Below are 23,335 nucleotides of genomic sequence, written 5' to 3'. Positions count from 1 at the left end.
TCGATAATTTCAATAGAACGCTTTTCCAACATCGTTTCTTTCTTTGTGCTGACATCCCTACGCAAGAAACGTACGAAAACGTATGATAAAAATAACAAGTGCGAGTGCACAATGTGATAAATAATCGGGTGTCTTGTTTTATATGAAACGTTCCTTCCAACAGAACGACTCTGAAATGATAGCAATTTTTCATTCGATCAATGTGTAGTTGGAATATTTTGATTTTCGAAATTCTTTGACTGTTGTCGTGACAGTACGTATATATATCTACAAAATATCTGTATATTCTACCGGAGAAAAAATTATTTCCAAGCTCGTTAAATCATTGACTACGCCCGAAAGGCAGGAAAAAACTTTCAGGGCGTGTTCTTGTTTTCTTCACGAGAGAAGAGAATGGGAACGGGAATTTCTCTGTTTGCTCTGATTTGCTTCCTCGTTGGAAACGGTAAGCTAACGAAGTTTGGCCTCGAAATTCGCGAATGCTTTGCAATCGAGTCTTCCGGAAAGGAGGTTGACCACCCCCGCACACCTTCGAGTGACTTCTAATTGTAGCGACGACGAAACGATTCGAGTTTAAAGTGGATTTAATTAGAGCCGAGTTCGAGAGTCAAGTGGAAATTAACGTCTGCCGGTTTCCAAGTCCGCTCAGTGATTTAGCCCGCTGTAATTGCTGTTGCTTTTTAACTTCCCAACATTGTTACGTGGTATTCATGCCTCGAATACTATAAATTTTCACAAATTGCTCGAGTAATTTATTGCAAACTAGAATTTCCTACGAATATTTATAATTACACATAACGAACGAGGTTCTGAGCGTTAAAAATTTCAGACAGAATATAGGTTTTTGGGCTATGGTATAAAAGAAGAATAACTATATATAAATTCTGAAACAAGTGCAACTCCTAGAATAATTTATTGTATTTGTTGCAAAACTTATTACAAGAAGATATAGTGAGATATTACTTGTCCGTCAAACGACGTTATTCAAAGTATCAAATTCCCATTTATTTAGATGGAATCACATATTTTAACTTTTAAAAGTATCATCCCTTCGGTTTCATAATTAAATTATAACTTTATCCCTCGCTACGATACGTTTCCATAACTTGGAAAAATGTAACGTTTTTCTTACAACTATACATACACAATGGTGTTTTATAAAAAAAAAAAAAAAAAAAAATAGAAGTAACTCTTTATACTGAAAAGTGCAAATTCCTAATCCATCCTGGACTAATCGCTCTACTAAATCCTTATACATATATTCTGTATAATCTCCAGTATTAACAAAACTATCAACACAGCTAACGTTAAATGGTATTGAAACCTGATCGAGTAAAACGGGGTTTACGATAATCCTGCAAATCTCTCAGCATTCGGCAATTAAATCGTTTCCTGGATTCGCGAAGAATTAACCGTGTGATACCGGTAATGTGTAAAAGTCAAACAAATCAAACGCGAGTCTTTGTATCGTATCGTGTCGAAATGGAAGGGCTGTTCCGTTGACGACACCAACCAAGTCTCAGCTTGCAAAGGGTTAGATCGTACGTACAAACGTCCAGCAGGTAGATTGAATGTCGTCGACACTGTAAACACTTTGTCGAATATCTCTTTTGCAACATGTTCAAACCAGTGCATGCTTCTGACGTGTTTTAAACGTTTGCGAATTCCATTGAAACCGTGCGAAATTATTAGCGAAGAGGAGGACTTGTTTTACAGTATACATAATTCCTCGTTGAGACGGCCGATCAAACTTTAAACTTAATAACCTTCGTCTAGGGGTTGGCTAGCGTGGTTGATGGTTTAAGCGAAGCAACGATAACCGATCCGTATTGATCGAACGTCCACTTTATCTTAAGTGCTCGGATGCCTCGTGAATCTGGAGGAGCTGAAATATAACTTAAAATGATTTATCGAGCGTCAACGTGGAGACTTTTCTGGCTATTAAACTAGACAAAGCGAGAGACTTGTGGTTTATTTAGATAGTGTGCAGATGTATATTTAGTATATTTAGTGTACCTAATATGCATATGTTTTCATGTGTATTTAGCAGTAAAATGAAATTTAGCTTAGACACTCTTTTTGAATCTGGCCTCTACTCTTTTAGGTTTAATATAATTCGTGAATTTCCAAACACTTTTTAATATCTCCAGTAATCGGACACTTTTGACTTTTATGATGGAAATTTCCATTTTTAAATTATTTACCATAAAATATTCTACTTTGAATATTTTTCCGATATTCAAATGTTGTATCTTAGGATGCACATTGGGCATGCAATATCGCGAGGTACATTATGTAAAAAAGGGAGAGTTTCACCGAAATAGGAATATTTTTACTGATCGAAATGTGTCGATGCTATCTATTTTTATTTAAATCGCATGCGATTAAATTTCTGCATCGTTGTTTATTATTCGTCTATGTTTCACATGATATAAAAAATCATCATACATTATTGCCATAAATTGCCAATTTGTTATTGCAAGAACTATCTTGTAATCGTTCTTCTAAAAAAATACGTTAAATAAAATTGTTCATCGCACAATAAAAATTATTACATTTACTTTAACTAAATAAATCGAAGATCCCATACGTTACGATCTAATACAACACAAAATCCATCTCTTGCACCACTAACCAAAATCCCGTGCAGTGAACTTTGATCGCCAGGTCGATCTTCACTCGTGAACGCTTCGACAAGCCTCCCTCGTCCGATCCTCGTGGAATTCCCTGGCCCGCAAAAATGATTCATTCACGATAGTCTTTTGCACGCGTGCAAGTGCATAGTGAAGAACCACGGGGGTTAAAACTGCCGACAAAGGAAGCTGACGGAAAACAAAAATTCCTCAGGCTGCCCTCGGCGACTGGACGCGCTCGCGCGTGCCACTGTCAAGGACGCGAAGGCCGCGTGCACACTTCCTCGAGCGAAGATCAACGACCTGGCTTACGCACGGGGAACCTAGGTGAAAGGGTGAAACGACCGAGGGTGGAAAAAATGGTGACTCCGTGACAGACGACAACGATTCTTTTCTTGACTACTCGCGCGAGCTAGTTCAGGTTACATGATTTCGTGATCTTATTTTGTTGGCTGTCAGACTGCGCTGCCAAGACCAACGTGTCTGCATGAACGTTTGTGAAATCAGTCTGTCGAAAGACGTTCGTTCGTTTGCGTTCTTCCAACGTTGGTCCGATGCTAAGTTTAAGAACAATGTTGTAGGTGTCTATTATGATATTTAGTGGAATCTCTCGGAGCAAAATTAGCAGCTCTAACACTAAATATATCAATAATGTGTAATTTGCTATCATTTTAGACTATGAATGATTGAAAAATATGTGAGAATGAGATCGATATTTTCGTAGAGGTTCTAATATTATACACGCGACCAAAAATATTTCAAAGTAACAAGCAAGTCCTGCGAAGAAACTATTCATTAAATTATTATGGATAATTCGAGCGACTGTTGCTCGTTTAATTTCTTGACGTCAAATAACGTCTCTGGCGCCCCTTGCGGTTCCCATGCCAAAACCTACAATGACGTGCCAGAGACGTCGCTTAACACTGAGGTGTTAAGAATCTTAATTCGTTCAAGAATGGTTTAGTCTTAAGGTTGACTTAAAAGAAACGTAATCTCCTCTTCATCGGTCCATATTAAATTATTAATGAAACTTTCCAAAGGAATAATGAATATCCAAATTACTTGGTAGGTCAAACAATTTTCTATGGAAATTCAATTTTGTTAATTATATCCTAAATAATACCAGCTTGCATAAAAGTGTCCACTCTGTACATAATATTTTCTTGTTTACTGGTTGATGTCATTAAAGTTAACGGTAGCATAAAACCTATAGATTTACACGGATAAAGTTGATGTGTTGTACGGAAAGTAATGTAGTGGAGGGTACGTTCGTGTAAAGTTTGGAGAATTTCAGGAGAGGGTTTTGTTATTGTGGGGTGTACGCGGAGCATTGCTTTAGCTTCTTCTGGTCGATCGTTTGAGGTGAATGTTGATAGAATTATTATGGGGGGATTATTTTTGTTTGATGATAATACGGAGGAGATGGAATATCGATTGTACGTTTAAAGACAAAAGATGCAAAGGTATATAGCGAGATTAAAAAAGCAAAATTATGGTTCAAGTAAATTTCTATGCGAACACATTGATCGAAAACCCGCGAAATTGGTCCCTTTCGGGCGATGTTTCGTTCAAAAATCCAACAACGAGAAAATCGAACCGATAGATAGAATTATAAAATCGTGGCAAGAGATTGTAAAAATTCAGATCCATTCTCCGAGCTAACTTTTCTAAAGGGTATTGTATGTTCGTCTGTCCCAGAAGGGTCGAAGGTACAAGTCAGATGGCGGAAGTTTTAAAGAGAGTTCGAAATTCAGCCGGATATGTCTTTTCCCATTCATTTTTCCCTGCTAAACGCAATTCGAAGTTTCAAACAACAAATACGTGACGTGGTAAGAAAGCTGCGAGCGGAAGTTTCAGCGATACTTTACGACGATACTTTTGCGAGACAGTTTCGCTTCTGTAAAAATTTATCTAGCTCTATTTTTACCCTAGAACATTGAAAATTTTATAGACCGACATTGACAATTCGTTCTTCCTACTTATTCGGGAATTGCATTGTCGCTCCTTTCATTTCTTTTTCTTTCCTTGATTGATTCATCATTGATATATCAAAAATTTTCTAAATTATCTTTTATGTAGGAGAAATTGGTATTTAACTTGGAATCAGCAGTGAAAAATTTGTTATAATATAAAATGAGATCGTCCAGCGTAATTTTCTTTTTCTTAATTAGGTCAAGCGGCATTAAAAATGGAAGATACGAAATAAAAACGTGGTAACGTTAGGAAGAAAAGAAAAATCTGTGAATAATAATTTGAAATGTATGAAATACAGAATGCCACACGAAATTATATCACTGAAACTTATTACTATTATTATATTATTATATACGTTATATATTACTATTACTACTATATCTAGTATCATATATCAATGTAATACTAGAACATCTTCATCATCGTCATTAACGAAGCGATAAACGATTGTTGCCAATCTAATCAAATTGTCGAACAATAGATACATTAAATTTCCATGTTTCTCGTCGTGTCGTTATGAGATCGTCGATTTGTTTAAATTCCTTTTTCATATCGATGAACGTTATGTAATGAAAGTCATGCAATGAATAGAATAATAAATCAATTCCAGTTGCGTAGCAGTTATCAAAAAAACAATATTTATTCCTGTCGTATGACATATTACATTTCGTTATCACGCTGTTCAAATTATCTCTGGAACGCCTCATAATCATTTCTCGGAAATTGAGACCACGAGGGAGAAATTACACTTTGCAAAAATTTCTCAGCTGGGCTTTAGCTTTAAAGTTTCTAGCTGCGGAGCTGAATTGAAAAGTATGCAAGTTATTAAGTACAACAAAGACAATATTCCAATGAAATAAAAATTCTTTTAAATTACGAAATGCACAGTCATAGTTGCACGAAAGATAAACGTAATATCGATCGCCACTCTAAAACACATTATACTAACGAAGGAGAGGTTTTTCTGAAGAAACTCTGTCATTCTGCTACATTTTTCACGAAGATTCGTATCGAGATACTGCGGTCTTGTAAATTCCTGAATGGCTGGTTCCGAGCAATTTTAATCGGGAATGCTTTTTGGTCGTTTCGAACGACCAGCAATGGTATTTCTAGACACGAGGCCGACGCACTGTGGCCCAGTTTAGTCAGAGGTACTCGTCGTTTCTGGCCTAGATCGGGCGTCACGTCGTGTGTATTTACGCGCGATACCATTCGAGGCCGTGAAAATGTTTCCTGCACGCGAACCAACGTCAAGCGTTCGCCAGTCAATGTACGCAATTCTATTGGGATTCTGTCGTTTGGTTTATTACTTTATGAAAAACATTGTAATTAATTTGCGTGTAAATTTCAATAATCGGAAATACAGGCTGTTATAAAAAGACATGTAAGTACATACACACGCTCAAGAAAGTAATCCAACACCTGTATAGACACCTCTCATGGATATATTATGTGTGTTAGACGAAACATTTTGAGATTTTAATTAACGCTGTTATGAGATTTTATCGATTGATCGTTAATTTATTGATCCGTCGATTAGTAAAGTTCGAAGTAATCTGAGAATGTGAATCTGTGATAGAATTTTGTGTATGTTGAAATTACGATGTAAATGTTTGAAATGTCGCAACTTCTAAAGAATTGTTTTCTCGAATTATTCTGATTCCACAATTCATATATTTTTAGCATGAATTTTAGTTTTAGAATAAATTTTTCTTTATGGAAGTTGAAATGGAATTGAATTCGAATTCCGATTGCATGAAGATTTATGGCATTGCGAGTATGTATAAAATGTAGGATTTAGGGATAATAAAATAGCGTGAGCTTGGATGCAGTTTTAGACGAGCTTGCTCGCAATCTTCCAATCGTGTATCAAGCATAAAGGAACGTCGAACACGGGCATTAGTTACCCTCTGCCATTGATCCGGTTTCCACCGTCAAAATCAGCCGTGTCAAATAACTTATCGACAGTTTCTCATTAACATTTCGATATATTCTATACCTCTGATCAACCTGATAATATGATCAACTAACTGCAACTGTACGAATTGTAAACGATATCGTACGATATCAGTACCAGTAAATCAAAATTACCATCCAATTAAAATTATTGAAAGTAGCAAATTTTAGATCGTTAAACTTCAAAAATTTATTTACCACAAAATAACCAAAACTAAATATTGAATATAGTGAAAAAAAAATATCAAAAATATTATATAAATATTTCACACGTAATACACGTAGAATAAATATTCAAGAAAGTATAATCGATAAACATTGGAAAAACGGAATACAGAAAAAACTGTGATTCGTTGCAGAACGCATTTGCAAAAAAACGTAACCGAGCAACAATAGCGAACTTAATCCCAGCAAGTCTGTCGATCGCGCAACTGTCGAAGCGTGTCCACAGTGTCCAACCATCGATACACACGGAGCACAATGGCGCAAATACAGAGCCGAGCTTGGAACATCGACGATAACGGATTTCTAGGATCTTTTTTATCGACTTGGACGTTCTCCCTGTGGCGTGAGGCCGGGTTAAATTAAGTATGAACAGGCTATAAATAAATCTTACACGATATTTTTCGAAGCATCCGTGGTAGCGCGTGTTATGGATGCAGCTGAGCTGTTTTATGCACGTGCGGCGCGTTGTTGCGCCTTGAAGACGATACGAACGTCGTGTGATGCCGCAGGTTGTTGCCCCTGTTTAGTTCAGACACGGATTTTCTTGAAATTTTAATGAATTTTTTCCTCTCCTGTCTCCAAAGGAAATATGCACGGTCGAATTCGTGCAAGATATTGTGCCAGACTCGAAGATTTATGGCGATGTAAAGCTACGTGTCTTTGCGCGTTATAGCATCCTGCGAACTTACGGAATATTAAAGGCGAAAGAAACGACGTAGTTTTAATATTCTAGGCGGCTTATGGAATATGCAATTTCTGTTTCGTAAAGAGGGTTGAAAATATCGCTTTACTGTTCAGTGAAAAATGTATTTCTGCAAGCATTTCGAAGAATACAGCTGGACTGTTGCAGTATGCAGAGAGCTACGGAATTATAGAATTCCGAATCCTGTAAGCTATACATACATATATGTAACCTATACGTTAATTTTAACGAGATTTGTACAGAGTATAGTTCTTTCTTGGCCTAGTGGTTAATATCTATTTTCTATTAGCAACTGTTCGTATTTAAATGAAAATAATTGGAAACCAAAGGGTGTAAGACAAACATTCTCTTTAAATTGGATGTTTTTCCATACAACATTGAAAAAAGTACCACCTTTTGAAATAATAGATATATTAAAGATATTTTTATTAGATTAAAAAACATTTTGTTTGCAATATTTCGTACCAAGAGTTTTTATTAAATATTTTATATAAAACGTATTTGTCAATGATTTTCTACATGTCATAAGGAACAGATCAAGAAACCCGCAGCTACGAAACTTGGAACGAGTTGTCCTAGCAAATCAATTTCGAACAGGCTGCAAGCTTATCCGCGTCGCAGTGAACAGTAGCAACGTACTCTTTGGGGGATGAAAGCTGAACAACGGTCGACGAACGATAAAACGGAAGCGTGGCGAACAGAGAAAGGGGAAGACGCCGAACGGGGAAGATTGAAATTCCGTATCGATTAGCATTTCGTTCGAGGTTGAATTTTCGTGGCTCCGGTCGTCTTTGGGTCGTCAGCCCCGCGCTCGACCTTCGTTTCTATTCGAGAACTCTGCGAGTTCTTGAAATATTTGCCATTCCTTGTCGCGCTGCCACCGTCTCATGACTTCCTGGCTACCCTTCTCGTTTTGCTCGTATTTGCGAATCCAACGAAATATTTCGACTGATTCTGGAAACTTTTTCTTCAAATCAACACAGACTTTATTATCTTTGCTGTGAATTATAATGGCTTAATTCGTGATTATTATTGAATTAATTATTGAATTTATCGGGCTACTTGGCTTGATTCGTATGCACGTGATATAAGATACAGGTGCAGGCAGGGAATTTAGTAAATGATTTTTTGTTATTGTTGATGATGATTATCTTCATATTTGTCTGACGAATATCAGGGATGAATCCTGCCCCTTTTAGTAAATACGTTGGCCATTTTGGAATTGCAAAGGCTGAAATTTTGTATCATTTTAGTTCTTGCCATTTTTATTTTCCTTCGTATAATTTAAAATATTTAGCTATTATTTCACATGGGTCTATATAATATAACTTTATTTGCAAGGTAAAAAGTGTGCGTAACCAAATATTTCAACACTTCTGGAAAAATAAAAAACAAATACCAGCCATGACATTTGAAACAAAGAGAGCAAATCTTACATGGAAGAGAAAAATTCCAGTTTTTTCAAATTAAAATTAACCCAGTAGATTATTCAACGAGAAAGAAAAGAAAAAGCAAAAAAAAAAGACATTTCCACAGTTACAAAAAATAAATTCATTTCTTTTCAAAAATTACTTCGCTCTCTCACCTGTAGTTTCCATCTTTGTCCAATATCTTGCGACTGTGCAAACAGTTTCGCCTTCAAAACACCTCAATATACCCGAGAAATGCAAACAACAGTTATTGATTAAATTTAATGTCTCCATCCGCAACTACAGCCCCAATCAAACCAGGCTGAAAATGCGATAACGTGTTTCCTATAATTTTCGCAACTTCACGTAGACGATTGTATCAGCCCGTCACTCTCAACTATCTTCTATCTCTTTCTTTACTATAGTTAATAATGCAGAGAATATTTATGACCGAGCCCTGTGCACGGTTTACAATCGCATCGGCAGCTTTCAGAGCTTTTTCCCCATTTGCAATTCAACTTACGTAGTTCTATTTAAATATCGGTTTCCCAATGGAATGCCGTTGCCTCGATAATTCATGATTCCTTTATGATCTGATTAATCGTCTCTCTCTTTTCATTTGCTTCGAGTCGAGTTAGTACGTTCCATCCATTCTGTCCTACAGAAGCGAAACAATATCAATTTCGCAGATTTTTTGTTACCTCGAGCAAAGACAAACAGAATATTTGATGGAGTTTCGCGTTTTAATCGCAGCGAGACTTCGTATATCCAGTTTGTGCTTTTGATATTTCGAATCGTGCAGTAGCTTTCAACTATGCACGTGGAATACGAATATTTTTATTAAAAATTCTTTTTAATACGAAATTTTATTTTTAGCCGTTTTATTATTTATGTCGTTTCGGCTATTCCGTTTGTTTCTGCGTGGGAGTTGACGTTGGATGTTCTATTGCATTATATGCAGAAGGTCGAAGATTAATTGTTATTTCGAAACACAAGATTGCCGTGTATATACGGAATTTTTTTACTATTCATTGAATACTTTTATTTATCGTAAATTGTTTATCGTTTCATTAAAATTTCAAGTAGTTTATTTGTTTACTTTGACTGTTATTTATATCACACCGTCACTGAATTAAATACAATTTAATGACATACAATTTTATTGAATTATATTCAATATAACAATCACGTAATTGTAGAAATATATCTTATCTACAATTATAGCAATTTAATGATGTTTTAATTATACTACGTTAAAAGTATTTATCAACGTTCCTGTGTAACCAACACATTTTACAAGTAATTAAAATTTCAAACATTTTAACAATTGTTTTATTTTGAGCATCGTCAAGTACTTTCTCACTGTACTTATATACTTTTCATTTATCAATTTTTAAAATATTAATTTTTCCATTTGTATTATTGCTGTTTCGAGTCCATAATGTATATAAAATTCTGTATAAAATGAATGCCCAGTAAGAAATAATTTTCCAAATGATTGTTTCCATCAAAACAATCAATTTTATAAAATCCTAGCCAATACGTGAATTAATTAATTAACGCATTATTTTCCTTCTCCTTTCCCCAAGAGAAATTAAACAGAAGCTCGATAAATTTCTTCGCAGTCCACCCACATTATTTTATCCCTCGATAGATCGCCCCAATCCCACGAAGCCGATCCAAAAACAGTCCCTTTAACGATCAGGGCGAAGGATCTTATTTAAAAAACGAACTCGTACAATATCGGAAAAAGCTACCATCTCACGCGTGGCTCGAAGCAAAAATAAAACCTTCCGATATCGGTGGGACGTGTAACACGACACGTCGAGATGGTGTAAAATTAACCACTTTCGACAACGCAGAAACGCAAGGGTACGGCTGTTCGCAGAAACAATATCAATTGCGTGTTACCAATCGAAAAAAGGAAAAAAGAGAGTCGCAAAATATAGTCTCGTGATACGCAAGAAAAAACGGAACCCTGTTTTAAGGCTTACTATGACATTGCGTGTAACCAGCCCAAAAAAAATCATGAAAAATGATACGTATCGCGACACGCGAAAAAAGACGGAGCCATTTTCGAGAAAATTGACGTGCCATTAGATCGTTTGATAAGTTCGTATCGTATCAAATAATCAAATATTCCGATAAATACTCTCTCGGTTGAACATGGAAAAAGTTAAGAAGGACTATCCAAAATTCGTTGAGAAAACAGATTTCTTTTCTTCGGTGAGATAATGTTGAAGCTCGTACTATATATCCAAGGAGTTTTGAATCTTCGTGGAAAATTGGATAATTTGTTTCGTTCACCAAATATATCTAGTATAGAAAGATATAAACAAGAAACTAAATATTCTAGAATCTTATAAAAGCTATTGGAAAGAATTTTTTACCGAAAAGGAGGAGAAATTTTTCAAAAATATTCTCGTGAAGTTATATATAGAAAAAAAAACATGTAATTTTAGTGAAATCTTTTACTATGAATTTTCCTAGCAACCTAATATAATGACGCCCGATAGGGAACGTCTTTGATCCCTCCGCGGGTCGTTTGCCCGAACTTTCAACCTCTGACCTTTGCCGGAAGAAGAATGATCTTCCATTTAATCGGACGAGCGACTGGGTTTTTGCATTTTTTGACTAAATGCGCGTCTTTGGGATGGTAACATGCGGAAACTTTCTTTTGAAACGATGAAAGTAAGTAACACGAAAGTTTGGTGGTGGTCGAGGATCATTCAACTGAGATCTCACCCTCCATTTCCGAAATTTCATTTTCTCTTTCTCGTCTCTCTCCATTTTTCTTCCCACTTTGCGTCGCCTTCGTTTCTAATTTTTGCTTTTCATTCGAATAACCGGCAGTTTCTTTCTGAATAAGCGAATTACCAGTCGCTTTTCATTTCAGAAAATTGTCGAGAAATTTACTTCTCGCTGAAGGCATAATGGTAGGGCGAACGTCTAAATTGGCTTCGTTAGGAACACCGACACGTGTTCGCGTTTTAACAGCGACGCTGACCCGCGTTCGTGGCCGGAGGTAACTTCGTTCGAATAATTAATTCTAAGGTGGAAACGATGCGAAGATTTCGTGCCGCGACACAAACCCTTCCTTTTGATAAGTCTCATCGTGTTCTTTTTATCTTTCTTTTTCCCTTTTTTATTTCCTTGCCTACTTATTAAGGTGACGTTGCACTGAAAATTACTGGTATTCGCTGCGTGTCTCCGCTGGTTGCAGAGAACAATGTTTCGTGAAATTGTTCGTGTTAAACCGTCGACGTTGGAATTGTTCGAGAATCTTTTCAAGTTGCGAACGCTCGTAACCACTTCTTATTTTCTTCTATTGTTCTGTGATTCATCGATTTGGTTGGAAATCATTTGAAAACTTCAAGGAAAGCTACATCTTCGATCCTTTACGGGTAATTTTAAAATTCATTACGTTTTTGACCGATCCTATGTCGTTTTATTCAATTTTTGAAAGACATATGGATTTTTCCAAATTTACGGTTTAGTCAGAATTTTAAAAAATATTCCTCGTCGTGATATATTAAATGATATTAAACGACTGTACGGCCAGAATATATTAAGTCAATTTTTATTGACTTTCATACCTAAACAAAAGTATTTTAATAATAATATGAATACTAATACTATTAATATGTTTTAAGAAGATCAGGCAAAATATATTTAATCTCGAAATTAAATGGAAACATAGCTTCGATATGAAATTTGTTTTTAATATATCGAATTTTAAAAAATGTTCTCCTGTAAAACGAAAGAAATGTTTTTCATTTGTGATCTCATTAAAATGTTGAACGATAATGGTTTAAAATCTAAAATATTCAAATATTAGTATAGCTAATCTTTGATGTATCTTTGGCTTTGGCAAAACTTCATCAAATGTATCCTGGTTTTATGAAGCGTGTTGATATTACGAGAGCATTAATGTGTATCTTTCTATCAACGACGTGAAGACTCTACGTTGAACGATTCAATCTACATTCAAGAAATTGTGTGCGAAAGCTTAACGTCGCGGAAAGAACGGAAATACGGCCCGCTTTGAAAATTCGTGATTGCGATTTGGATGTCGAATAATCGAGGAAAATGCGATTTAAATGAAATTTAAATTATACCTCCAGAGATAGGAAATCTCTTATACAATTGTACAATTACTTTTATAGAATCTTCACAGACCAGACAGGAATTAAACGCCAATTGTAATCGTAATCTGACTGAAACATAGGCACGATTGAAGCAAGCTTTTCCAAAATAAAAAAAAAAAAAAACACTGAATAATTCGAGAATAAACAACATTCTAAAAAATGAAATTCTTTTATAGCATTGGACACGTACAGATAATTTTTTGAAATTAATTCTTTGTTCATAATATTCTCCTCCAATAGTCTATTAATAATAAAAATTTCTACAGGTTTTCAATTATCACAGAAATAATTTAAAGGTATATTAAGAAATCTAAGGCTAAAGAATTTTCTAAATAACAAAATTGTGTTATAACATTTCACAACTGGATATTAACTGTTTTCTATATTAATTTAAAAAAATTCCGCTTATTATGATACTCGTTCTGCGACGTTCTGTCAGCAATAAAAATGACTGATTTCTTACTTAAATTATATTGCCTAGAAATAAATAAGTATCCATGTATATTCGAGCATTGGTACATGTATTTTAAATTACGTAAAATATGGGAATCGAAGCCAAGTTTTTTCAGAGTTGATTCAAAGAGAGAAAAAGCTTGTTTTCGCTTATACGGTTCATCAAACTAGCGTGAATTATCTTTTAAAGCGTCTCATCGCTGCTCGCCTGGCTCTCGGTTCAGCTTCAGCTCTTGGCAGGAGAAGCGCGCGTATTTGGTCAGACGTCTAGACACTTCTATCTGACGAAGGGGCGTCTGCAGCCAGCGCATCTCCCCAAAGACCAGCAAAAGGAAAGTATTTCTTATCTCTAGCCAGCGCCTACGTCTCGAAACGTTGAATCACGCAAACTCTCTGATTTGTCGACTACGTTACTCGAAACCAATAAACTTTGGTAAAAGGGAACTAAAATTGTACGTCGAACGGGAAATTCAAGTTGCTCGATTTATTCAAGCAATATCGGACTTTCGGGAAATTATGGAAAATTCGATATATTCCGGGAATATAGGGCAAGAAGGTTTGACATTTTGGTGGAGATGATGATTGTAAATTATCGATGGAATCGAGTTAGACTTTTTGACGTTTATATTTGATCTGTGAATAATATCGTGAAGGAGAGATTGCGAGTTTCAAGAAGGAAATATCGATTCTTGGTAATTTGAGGAAAGCCTGCCTCGTTTTATTTGATAAATTTATTTCATACAGCATTGTACGAACGTTTTATTATTGAAATAAGAATATTATTTGTGCAAAAATTAAGAAACGTATATTTCTATGTATTTTTATACTACGTATTCGCGTATTTATATATTTTTATGTATAGCTGAAATAAATCTTCGTTAATTCTTTTATTGCATTGTAATAATGGGGAGACCAATGTTCTCAGGAAATTCAACCGGAAGAGTTAGAGGTAAATATTCGATAAAACAAAAATATAGTGACATTATGAGAAAAGAAGTACTAAAGGATATTACCGATATAATAGGAGAATAAAGAATTAAATTAATAGAAGACCAAGAAAAGTTCAAATATACTTCAACTCTGATCTCTTTTACTATGGTTAAGGGACAGAAAGATTTATATTTAGTCGCGGTATGGTTCACTGTATCTTTCGAAATCACAATAAACGGAAAACTAAACATAAAAATACTTATATCCTAATGAATGATTATCATAAACGATGGCTTTTAACCTTTTTCTACTAACACAATAAATAATAAAATAATACGTATTAAAGGGGTAGTTAGATAGAAAATAACTGACCAATAAAATATCCCACAACTTTGAATAAACTAAGACAAAAACCAGTCTGCAAGTCTCTTCAACTTAATTCAAAACGAATTAAAAGAATCGAAATCAAAGTTGATATGCGCGATTAATCGAATTCTAACGATCGCGTTGACAAGAACGACCCACTTCCACTACTCTGCAGTCCATTCTGTGCTCGATCAGCGTTTTCCGGATGTCACACTCAGAATTGCATCAGCCCTCGCGCCACTCGATCCGAGAATGTCGCATTTTTTCACCCCATTCCCCACACTCTCATCCAACAATCTCTCTCAATGTACCGTCTTCTAATTCTCTCGCTATTCTACCGTCTGCGATATCGATTGCTTTTATATTAAAACTCTTCGCTTCTTCTGGTACTTGAGTCGTTTGTCGTTCAAACTGAATTATGCCCCTCAAGTGAAAAATTAAAAGTATGTTTGTACTTGATAAATTTTCCAATTCGACTTTCTCGAAAACGAACCGTCCTACGAACAAATATTCGAGAAACGATCTTATTCTTATTTTTTCATAAAAAAATCGTCACGTGTCACCTTATACGTTATACGTCATTTGGCCGAACGCTGTGTGAAAAACTGTGTGCGTTACGTGCTCGCGTATTTTCTAACCACAGAGCCAATGAACCTGCGTGGTTCAACAAACCACGTGAACGTGGCTCGAGAAGTTTCAAGCGTAAGGCGATAAGGCGTGGTTTATTGCGACGCGCGTGCACTCACCACCTACGTGTTTCCCCTCTCGCACACCACGGCGGAAGTGTATCGGGGCTATTGATAGTGATAACGACACACAACATGTACACGGCCATACATAGATGTAGGCTGACAGGGCCTCCTCTTTTCCGCCCAAGCGATCTACGGGACGATAACGCGGGATTGCGAGCTTCAACGTCGCGTTCCTTTTATCGACGGTCAGATTATCTCGTAATTAATTATAGCAACGAATGACGGGTTGGATGAAGCGCGGTCTTTAACCAGGGAATCGCTGTTTAACCCATTAGAGGACTACGTTGTCGTTAACGCAATATTTCATTTGGAGTTTGAAGCTTCTCCTTTTTTAAACAATTTATGACATGGCATTAGATTTTTCCAGTATCGTAGCTGTGAAAGCAGATTCTGAGAACTTTATTTTTAAAAACTAATTAAACTAATATTATATTACGAGTCTCAAGATATTTCGATATTTTGCATAACGCGAACAAGAGCGATATTAAAATGAAATTTCGTTAATTACAATGTAAAATTGTAAAATTATAAAAGGGAGTCTATAATCAATCTGTAACTTGTCAATTAAGGAATACATAATTTACATCGTTAAATTATTACGTAATTTCTCATATTATATTTCCATCGTAACTTCTACTATATAATAATAATAATAATAATGAAATTACAAAGAAGTATTAAAAATTGCAATACGATCATGATAGACGGTATTTGATCATCCAGAACGTTATTTTGGACTAACGAAGTTACGAGCTTTCTAGAAATGGCTGTGCCTCGTTTACAAAGAGTTAGTCTAAGTTGAGACGTAAAATCGTCCGTGAAGGCGTCAGAGTTCGAAGAGACGGTGTGAAAGAAGCAGCGAGGTCAGGGTTTTGCGAGAGAGTCTTACAAGAGCTTTAGCGAGTGTTTCAACGAGCTTAATTATTATGAGTTGTAGAATAGTTGAGTATATTTAATATATATATAAAGAGATCCTTTTATAATATTTGAAACTTACACTCACTAAGACGTAAACCCCTATAATGCGAGATATACCTTAAATAATTCTTTCAATTAGAAGTATAGAAGATTGAATGAGTTGGTAGATACTGATCGAGGAAAATAAAAGAATAAAAGAGTAAGGACTTGGTAGTTAAGAGAAATAAGATGCTGAATCTAATTTAATTTAACTTTGAAAGGGAATAATCACGACCTTCCTGGAAGGAACTCTTGTAAGATTTAATATCCATTCTTATATGTATATGACTTCGGGGAACACGAGAGTTTCCTCTTTGTATTCGTCCCAAACTCACCCACCTACCTATTAATTTTTTATTTGACGAAAATCAATAAAATCTTGAATCAAGATTCTTTCATGTGAACTTGTTACATGAATTATGAATTATTTGTTGTATTATTAAAGTCGTAGAATATTGGTAGCGTATCCATTAAATATAGGAAAATATACTACCACTCAGAAACATTCGAACCTTTACGTATTTTTAACAATTCATTTGTATTGATTATAAAATCTCAGGATAAGATGTTCGGATATTCGTAAGTAGCAGCGTATAGAAAATATCAAATGAGAAATATTAGAATTTACGATAAGAGTTCTCCTATAAAAATAGGAATGTCATTAAGCGCCACAAATGACCCTGTTTCCGTTGCGTACTTGACAAATAATTTCGGCCTTCGAGGGTTAAATAAGCACCGCGCGAAACATCAATCATTGGCGAACTCTAGTTGACCTGATCTCTTGTACACGCTTTACCATAAAATGTCGGCAGAAATTTCTGAGTGACATTAACCATATTAAAGTTGCTGATAGTAATTACAAATATTACGATTATTATTAGCAACTAGTTTCAAAGGTTATAAATGACGGTAGTATCAGATCGACATGTGAAAATAAGCTCAATAAATATTTTACCGAAGCAACTTGATAATTAATTTATAATAATACATATTCAATAGTAATACAATTTTCATAACAGTTATCTCTGAATTGTTCCACTTCCTTTATAAGGCCTGGTCGCTCTAATCTCTTCTCATATTCTGTGCTCCCCTATGGAAGAGCAAATTTAAATCCAGATATTAAATTGATAACAGGAGATACTCTAATCCCAAGCATGAAACTCGATATCGAATATACGCATAATAACAACCAATCGTTTCTACCACTATTTTGAAAGTAGGATCTTTCATCTCAATTTACAACGACAATCAAATGAAAGCTCTATAGAATTCCAAATTCAAATTGCGATATATTAGCAGACGTAGATGCTAATTCTTTAATCGTTGAATCAAGAATTAATAAAGACAAATAATTTCAGCTTTAATTCTTGCAAATATGAATATCACGTAATTTATTAACGCAAATAAAATAGCACGCAAAGAGGAACTTCTAAATAAACAAAATAGTATGTGTTTCGCTTTAATCGCGATTTCATCGAAGATCGCATCCCTACACAGAGCTAGAATTTCATTGCTATTTCTATCGTTACTTTATTGTTCTAAATCTTCACTCGTTTATATATTTATACATCTATTTCTTATTTCAGATTATTTAGACAATCTGCGAGCCTTATCTCCATCGAGATGTCTCGTCCAAATTTTGAACGATCATTCTCTGGACGAATACGATCATTTACCCTGCAACCTTCGAACAGTTTACTTCAGCACGCTTATTTCCAATTTTCCAGCGATTTACTCTAACATTTCAACGTATAAACAGTTTCGAATTCAGCCGTTAAAGTTAATAGCTTAGTTAACATCGTCTTTCACTCGAATCATTATCTCTATCGCCGCAACGAGCTTAGGCAACGTTACCGTGAAACGTGACGCCGATATGATAAATCGTAACGAAGAATTACGATCTTCGTTGATCAAGTCACTCGTCGTGGGTTGTCGTCACGATCGTCTTAACAATCTTTGTTACTCATCCTTCGAACCGGATGTTAATGAACCGTGCAGCCTCGTAAACGTTTTCTCGTAGACGAAACACTTAGTGCGACAAACATTCAAACTGTGAGTGATACCACACGGACTACAGCATTCACCCATTCCAATGAGAAGCGAAACATTCACATAGCATAACGATACGAAGGATCATCAAGTTGCAGCGGCCAACGCAGCAACTTGAGGGACACACTTTGAAGGACATCCAATCTTCAACAAGAAGGCAACTTTCTTCTGCATGATTCCACCATTGGTTCGGACCAAACCAAACCTTCATACCAAAGCATGGCAGTACGGACAATCTCGCAACGATAAGGTAGGTTCGATTAGTTGTATCGCCAATCCCATCATCTTCTTTGTTCTATACCACGATACCGAACAATCCAGCAAATCAATCACAGTCTATAGCACTGGGACTTAGTATCACTGCTCTAAGACGCAAACGCATGCACATTATCAGTCAAATTATCGCGTTATCAGAATTTCTCGATGATTGTGAAATTTCGGACCAACGCTGCGTAGTCTTCATCCAAACCCACCTCAATGATCTCAAACGTGGCGTGGGAAGGTTTCAACGACATCCAATTGGACATCGAAGAACTCGAGAAAAGAAAAAAAGCGCGTCGCTACGAAATTCAGAAGAATTGTTATAGCGCAGTTGCGCGAGCTAGCAAAATCGTAGGGAACAAAGAATCAGCAAGTCATCAAGTTATCACCTGTGTTTATCGTATCAGCTCCGATGGCGATAAACTTACTCGTAATGAGTCTATCCACATTCGATAGCGCGATCGAAATATAGACATTTTTCTTCGACTCCATTTCATCGATGATCGAGCGGAATGAGGATATAACATCCATTCAGAAATTACAATATTTACGGTCAACATGAAAAACAGTCGTGTGTATACAATCTGTGAGCGCTACCGATGCAAATCTTACCGACGAATCATTTCAGGACATTGTAACGCATTACACGGAATCCCGAGATCGCGTAAAAATACTCCGAAAACATTACGCGACCTCGTCGATGTTATAAATCAACAGCTTCGCGCGTTACCATGTTTGGGTGAAGATGTTTCGTCGTGGAACAGTTTGCTAATGTTCATAATCCTTTAGAAGGTAAACTCCGACACCGTATGGCACTAGGAGCTTACTCCGAAGGGTAAGAAAAGAGTAACAACGTAACCACACGGAACTTCTCGATTTTCTCGAGAAACGATCGTATTGCGCTGTAACCGCGTCACGAACTGTCGTAACTTCCGAAAGTGGAGCGGAGAAACAACGGCGCAATAAACGTATAACGCCACGAGGACAGGTGTTCGCAATTGTGCAAACGAAGCACGGGGTTGCGACATTTTCAAGGCACAAACAGTAGCCGATCGTCAAAAGACAGTAGGTAAAGAAAAAAAGACAGAATTTCACTGTTACTTCATTTACGCATCTTTTTTATACATCTGCAACTTCATCGTTTTATGTATTTATTCGTTTATATATTTATACATTTATTTCTTTTTTTGTTTATACTTATCCATTCGTGAAGTTCCGACTAACCTAACAGCAGTAACTTTTCATTAACATTTCCCGACGATAGCCGCCGTGGCTTTAGAATTTTCGTTTCCTGCTTTATACTCCCGTTATGCTTGTCCGACTCAGAGTGCTTCATTCAGCGTTTATTGTTTCCTATGGCCACTAGATAACATTCCAGTACACGTCACTCACGTGTTTCGGTACGCATCATACCTGATGGTATTCTTAACTTGAAGACGGTCACTTACATAGTTAACATAGTTGACTAACATAGTCAAATGGAGTACTGATTAGGTTTTTCAGTTTCCCAATAAATGTCTAATGAATGTATAAGAAGTACGTAAATGTTCCAATACTTAGAGCCAACACAACAAATACATTAATAATCCAAAATAGCTTCACTGTAATGGACCGGACCATTCCATCAGTTCTGTTATCTCGATAGCCAGCAATAGCACGTGGCCAAGAAGCCGATTTCGACAGACGTGAATCGCGCACGTGTCGCAGGATCGTTTGACGAGGAATCGATCCAGTCGAAGCAAGCATCCGTGGCACTCGTCGCCTAATCAACGGGATGCTACAAGCCAAGAATCGATCACGCACCAACATTGGATGTCTGACCTGGCATTGGTTATTTCCTGGTCGGTTGCCACTCGCCTTGGATTGTTCATCGAGATTCGTCGGCGACAACCTCGCCCTTCGATCGAAACCGAACCCAACTCTCTTACACGTCGCATAGATGCTTCTTTCGTCTGTATTATCGTGTGTGTACGCGCCAGTTCACTGACCACTGTGTCGATCGAAGTGGAAAATGACCGTAGTCGTTCGGTCTGCTCGCTAAGGTTTCAATTTGGATAAAAGGCGATCCGTCGAGTCGACACGCGCGGATTTATACCGCGTCGTGAATGGGAATCCGGCGTAACGAATCGAGGAGAACGACACGCGATCACCAGTTAAAGTTGTTGTGTCTACAACTTAACGGTGGTATCAGATCAACGATATTAAGGTTTGCACGCAATGATGTTGTCTGCTGTTTATGGACTTCAAAGGTTGTTGTCCATCTACCATCACAAAGATACACAGATATTCATTGAATAGAACAGCATCAGAGCAACGGTACATCGATGCTATTTGCAGCACATTTGAAAATTATAATTTAGAGAAAGCCAGGGCGGGTTTCGTACATGAAATTTCATAAAATTATTTTCTACCAAAACTTCGTTTCATAAGAATACATCAAAGTAGAAATTTTAATAATTGCGTATTTTCAATGAAATTATATATCTTATAATTATTATCCATCTTTGAAAATAATATTTTATCTACCATTTTGCAAATTTCAGTCGTCTTTTTATTTTGATTATATTTCCTGTTATTATATTATTCACTGTGACAAACAATCGTGTGGAAAGATTGAGCGAGCGACAATTTCTACGCAAATCACTGCGAACGCAGTAGAATGGGATAGTACCATGTCGGACAGTCGATCGCTGGCTGTTTCGTTTTACTCGACCATGTTTGAATCGACTTTTGGCGATTCAGAGATTGAAGGATTGTCAAAGTCGCTAATGGAAGATTTGTTACGGGATTACATAGTAAGTTGTTCTCTGGCAGATTTATTTATACTATGAAAATTCATGCAGTAAATTATAGGCTTTGAAACGATATGCTTCTAACCGATGTTATCGTTAGATTTGTATGATTCTCCATCGCGTACGAAAAACGTTATCTAAGTAGAGCAATCGTGAGATATAAAATAGAATTATGCAAAGTAGCCAGGAATTTGTGGTTCGTACTGGTGTGAATTCGTGTGTAGGTAATAGTTAAGATATATATATAATGAATTCACGATTATTTTATTACTTTCTGTAGAGTATTTTTTCATGTTGAACGAACGGGTAGATTTGTAACTTTGTTTTGTAGTGTAATCGTGATATTACGTTCTTTTCTTGCACGAGAGGCTAAGTGAATTGTTAAAAGTATGCATATAAATAATAGTTTATCGAGATCACGAACTCCGCTGAATTTCAAGTTCTAGAGCCTCGATGTTTCGAAATGAAACAATTGTGAGTTTGGACGAAATACTTGTCCTTCTTACAATCTTTCTTGGATAATTGCTTCTTCAACAATATCCAATTTGCTACTACGACAAATACTCGTGTAATATTAGATACTCTTCTAAATCAATGCCATGACAATGGTTATTAAGAACTTTGAACCGAAAGTAGTTTAGATTAACTATGTGTTAGAATGCGAAGATCTTTAATTTATAAATAAATAATTTATAAATAGAAAATTGAAAAATAGCGTGGAATAAATTAACTCTGCAATAGTAAACTTATATATAACCCTTTAACATTATACCGAGGAAGTGCATGACCCAACTATGAAAATAAATAAAAGCAGAGTTTAAATCACGGAAAAATATAATTTTATTAATATAACACACGTTTTAAATAAATTGACACTTGCTAACAGATAAATCTGGCATTTGCATGTCAAAAAATTACTAGAAAACTTTCGGAAATAGTTGAAACAAAATTAAATAACAAATTCAGTATCTCACTGTAGGAATACTTCATATTTTATAATTCTAACAATAATAGTTATAACTTTGAACGCAACAGTTCGAAATTTTTGGATGATTTGATAAGAAGATTAAAATATGAATATTATAATTCCCAAAATTCATAAAATAAAAAAAATGAAGGATGGTTTCGGACAATTTTTCAACTAAGGAGAGACAGTCATAACGATACATCGTGTATGTACAAAGAAAGTTGTAAAATATCAGTTTCAAATGAATTTGTTATGATAACGATAATTGGTCGACAACGATAAATAACTAAAAAACTGAGTAAAAAGCGAACAAGTCAAAGGTGCATCTAATTTAAAAATATTTTTCATATTAAATATTTCACATCACACAAATAATTTTTAAGAATATAGTTCATGTAGAAACATAGTTGGCTATTAGGCATGGTTAATAATAAAATGTCTGAAGCACAATATGTATAATAAATTCATATAATGACATTTGCATTTGAAAAATCATTAAATCTACATCGAGCGTCACACTAAAAAGAAAAAGAAGAAATTCCTCTATAAAACACATATACTCCATATTAGAAAGATTTATAATAGAAAAATCAAAATCTTATTGACCAGTCGTCAAGAATAATTACAATAGTCCTATGACTTTGTTATACGACTTTACGCGTAGAAAACGTATTATAAAAATTGCTAACAATTTTTCAATCCGTACATTATTTTAGAAGAAACTGTAACGAAGCCACTATGGGCATTTCGTTTTGAAAAT

At 35.7% G+C, this 23,335-nt stretch overlaps 1 protein-coding gene across 4 annotated transcripts in view; it reads right to left on the bottom strand.

Annotated features, from left to right (window-relative positions):
- The window catches only part of LOC126926973 (uncharacterized), a 43,846-nt gene that overhangs the window by 15,483 nt on the left and 5,028 nt on the right, over positions 1-23,335 (bottom strand). The gene's annotated exons all lie outside the window — the stretch shown is intronic.

Source organism: Bombus affinis, chromosome 2, assembly GCF_024516045.1.
Source record: "Bombus affinis isolate iyBomAffi1 chromosome 2, iyBomAffi1.2, whole genome shotgun sequence".
Classification (NCBI taxonomy): domain Eukaryota; kingdom Metazoa; phylum Arthropoda; class Insecta; order Hymenoptera; family Apidae; genus Bombus; species Bombus affinis.
The sequence above is the reverse complement of the archived record's forward strand: the minus strand, read 5'-3'. Positions and strand labels throughout refer to the sequence as shown.